The sequence below is a fragment of the Mastigoproctus giganteus genome, chromosome 7 (assembly GCF_048544385.1).
Source record: "Mastigoproctus giganteus isolate SK-2022 chromosome 7, ASM4854438v1, whole genome shotgun sequence".
NCBI lineage: Eukaryota > Metazoa > Arthropoda > Arachnida > Uropygi > Thelyphonidae > Mastigoproctus > Mastigoproctus giganteus.
Window position 1 is genome coordinate 29,357,789 of NC_143581.1, and position 4,918 is coordinate 29,362,706.

Genomic DNA, 4,918 nt, shown 5'->3' on the forward strand with positions numbered 1-4,918 from the left:
AATCTAGTAGGTTTAAATCAGTGAGCGTGGAGGCCAGGCAGTTGGTCCACCCCTCTACTTCGGGAGTCGTAGATCTTGGTCGTCCTCTGTCGGCAGCACGAGGTGTAAAGGTCCCATGTTCACAAAGGCGGCGATGGATACCTTCAAACGTTTTCCTGTCTGGACATCTTCGTTCTGGGAACCTTTCGTGGTACAAACGAAGAGCCTCCAGAGCATTGCCGTCCGCCAAACCATACATAAAGTGCATATCCATTTGCTCCTGATTTGAGTACATGGTCGGAATGGAAAACCACCAGATTCTGTCAGTACCTTGTGATGAAGGAAATCACCTGCGGGAGATAAGACATTCCGGATAATAACTCGGGAACCAAGCATTTCCGGAACTATGTTGATATAAAATATTTTTATTGTCTACCTATGAGGAACTCATTCCTGAAGTTATGCCGTGTAATTTTGAGACACCCTGTATATATAGTATATATAAAACAGTAGGCAGACCACTTATCCACCAGGAAGTAGGCAACTACATCCTGGTGTCCGTCCCCGCACGTGGGTCTACTATACTCTCTGTGTAAGTAACACAAAAATCCCGCACCCACCAGCAGTTGTGCAAGTCTGATGGGTGCCAGCGTCCCCCGCTTCTAGGCTGCCCAAACCTAGGAGCAAAAAAAAAAAAAAAAAAAATAATAAAAAAAAAAATAAATAATAAAATAATAATAATAAATAAACATTTATTCCCCCCCCCCCCAAACCCCCACCTCTCTTTAACCAGCCCGCAGGAAATAATCCCGCGTCAGTAAATTCTACTGATGCTAGCAAACAAAGCAAAACTAATAAAAAAAAAAAAAAAAAGATTCCCCTTTACAGGCTCCCCAAAAAAAAAGTACTCCCAGAGCGCAATCTTGCATCAGTAACATTTAACTGACGCCAGCAAAACAAAAAAAAAAAAAAAAGTACAGTCATGCAGTCGTACTAAAAACATAATCTACACTAATCAAAATAGAGAGCTGCTTCCTTTTAAGGAATACGCTCCTACAAAATTCCTTTAATAGCTTAAAACGTTTTTCATCAATCAACCATTCTGTTTCAGTTTCCCAATTCAATGTAGGCAAGATAGCTCTTAATTTACTTCTAAATTCTTCATAAATTGGGCAATCATACAAAACATGATCCCAAGTCTCGTTGAACCTACAGGAGCATAAGGGATCTGTTTCCAGCCTAGATCACATAGCTTAGATTTTAATGAGCCATGTCCCGTTAGCAAATAAAACACTTCCATAGTTGGGTAAAGCCACTTAGTCTTCTTACTCGTATTAAAACTTACTTTTGGGATAAACAGCCTGGTAACATATCCAGTACAGTATTACTTGTGCCCCAACGGTTCTGCCATATTTCATTTAACTTTAACCATATATTTTTTATCTACCAAAATGTCATTAGTAATACCCAAAAATGAAATCTGAATTCCCTTTCTCAAGAAATAGCTGAATGCCCTAAACACTATATATAGATCTAGCGGAAGGGTGCCAGCAATTACCTCGATTGAATGCGTAGGGACGGTTTTACATACTCTTAATATTGTTAGCAACATGGATCTCTGAATTGAGTTAATCTTATTCCTAAATTTAATTACATTAATTCTCTTAAACCAGACAGAAGCAGCGTATGATACTATAGGTAAGAATATAACCTTATAATATAACCCAAGGACCCTTTTATCGAGTCCACAGTCCTTTCTAGTAATCCTTACAATAGAGTCAGTAAATTTTTTAACCTTGCCACTCAGATATTCAAGATGTGCCACAAACGACATATTATCATCTATAATTACGCCAAGGTGTTTGACCTTAGAGACCAAAGGTATCTGCTTATTATTAATAAGTACACGAGGAGGCCTATTGTAATCAAGTTTCTCTTTAGTCAACATCATAACCGTCTTAGTAGAAGATATACTAAGTTTATTATCTGTAGCCCAATTGGCGAGATTATCCACAACCATCTTAATTTTACCCTATATCCCCCCTTGATTTTCCTTGCACGCACAACACTAAATAATACTAGTAATAGATGATAGATTAGGTAAGTAAGAGAGTCCCACCTTTTTCCTGAGAAAGTAACAATAATAAGCACTGGGGGCTCTGTCCCTTGTTCGCCAACCCCCGCGCACGCTTTTCTACGTAATATGTAGAGGTATGACGGAGTAAGTCAAATATTTTCTACGTACAAGATACGCCTGTCGAAACGCACTGATATATATCTAATCTAATATATAGAAGAAAATAAAAAGTATAAGAAAAAAACTATAAAAAGTAAAATTGTGTGAATGAAAGTTATTAATTGCATGTTCTATCTTACCCTCTTCACCGGAAAGACTGATGGCTATGCAGGCCCTCAGGGGCCTCATGGTTATCCACGCTGACACCATGCTCTAGCTTTTCCTAGCTGGCATGGTGTGGGATTCTGACACTGGAAATTTGGGTAACCCCCAGGCCTGTGTGGTACAGAGCTGCAAAAAAAGCAAGCTCCACCATAGGAATCTCTTCCCTATGTTCTTTTATTCCTGCCACCTGGGGTGGTTGAGTCTCCTTCTCCCAATCCTCTTACCCTACCCTGTGTGGCCTCTATCCCCTTTTGCCTGGTGGCTCATCCCACCACCCAATTTCAACTCCCAACCTCTGGACCAAGATGGGCATTCTGTACCAGGGGTTCCCTTACATTCCCCCCTTTTAAATCAGGTGAGTGCCTCAACACTGCCCCCTCTGTTCTCTATCCCTTTTATCCCACCCACTCCCCATCCTATCTCCTGATTATCTCCTTTCCAATAAAAAAAATTTTTCGGTTTTTTTTTTTTTTTTTTTTTTTTTTGGCTCTCCTTGGATGCCTAGGCTACCCCAGGGTTCACCCCGCCAGAGCTTTCTTCTCTCCTAATGTGTCCTGGCCCACCTCCCCGTGGCTATGATGGAAACTGGTGTTGTTAGTGACTCTTCACAGCTCCTTCAGGCTAAGTGACCAGAGGAACAACACAACCAATCCACACTAATACTTCACAAAACACACACTAACACACACCCTGGCGTTATGCAGAGTATTGTATTCTACATAGAGTAAAAACGCGGAATTGGGGGAGACCCCTGGTGCTGCCAGACAAAAAAAAAACGCTGTGTCACTGTAATCGATATCTAAACAGGAAACGACCTATGTAATTATTTACCTGTGCATTTGTAGTGTACAACATTTTCAAGGTCGAATAAAATCACTATGTAATTATTTACCTGCGTTCACATAGGTCACTTAGGAAAAGGCCTTTTGCTTCCCACAATGCACGAAGAATATTGTTGCATCCGAAAGAGCAGGACTAAAATATTTATCTAAAGTATTTACAAACTATACAAATATTTAAAATATTTACAAATGACTAAACTACAGTATTTACAAATACGCAATATTCATTAATATACAAAAAACGTTGCAATGGAACATCAAATGTTAGACAGTGAATCACGTGCACGAGGTTGGTGAACGTTATGGAGGCAGTTGTCAATAATTAATTGCATTTGTAGTGACGTAATTGCGTCGCTCTCTCCTCCTATTGGCTCGAATAAATATCACTAGGAGGAAAACTTTTTTAATGTATAGAGAGATAACAAAGTTAGGAAATGCACGCAATTTATTTTCGTGGTGTATCATCTCAAGGAATTTCTGCGGTGGTTATTTAGCGGACAGAGACCAGCAAATGGTCGATCACGGTACACAGAAATAAAGATATATTGTAATTTTGCGGAGAACACCAGTACCAGAATTCGTATTAATTTTTTGCTTGATTTATTTTTAAGTATACTTCAAATTTTAATGTACTACTTAATGTACCATATAAGCTTATATGGGGGAAAACGTTGCAGGAGTCTAGCCTGGAATAAAATGGTGGTAGTTAAAAATGGGTCTGGATGTCTTGCAGCAACGTTGGAAAGAATTTGTCGGATAGGTGGAGGCGGTTTTTTAAATCCAAAAACGATGATTCTGGTCTATCAATTGGGACACGAATCCTTTAGTCGCATCGATTCCAGAAATATGTGGCAGTCGTTTTGACTGTAGTTATGTCTTCGCTGGTCAGACCTCGATTTAAATGTGATATCGTTTAAGGCCTCTAACATTACAGTTGCACCTTAAAACCGTATATTAGCTGATGTATCTCATAAAAGACCTCGTGGGTAGCACAGTTGGTAGAACCGTCCTTCCGACATGGATCGAAAACAGCTGAGTTCGAATCCGTCAATGACGCGAGGAATTTTTATGGGTCTCGTTCACAATATGGCTGAGTTAGTCCTTTCTCAGGCGAAGGCAGCGTGATTTTTATTTCGGTTTCTTTTTCGCAAACAGCAAATCGACCACAGAACACACTCAATTTACAGATACGGCGCAATATGGCCTAAGTTGTTAATGCGCCTGAAACCCTACCATCTAGTTATCAAGATCTTTCTTATCTTTTCCAACTCCAGTTTAGCTAGGCATTAGGTAAATTTATTAAGTACAGATAAGTTTAGATAAGTTATATTGATAAAATTTTAAAAAATTATAATTAAAAGGAGGAGAGTTTACCGATATTTTGAAATCCATTTTAGTTTCTTGTTCTTGTTCTTTTATAAGAAAACAAAAGGGAAGGGAAGAAACTGTATCAACCTTCACTCACTCTCACCCTCAGTTGTAACAAGGTCACTCGCATGGCGTCTATTTCCTTCCCACCCCCAGTGTTATTTTAATTATAAAAAAATAATGTTTAGTTTTTTTTTTTGCTGAATTGAAAACGGATCTGTTATGATTTGCTAAGCACAATTAAAAAATAGCTAACGAAAATGAATGAAACCTATAATAATAATATAGTTTTACAGTTTTTATTCTATTTTTTCAGAATTTTCAAGGT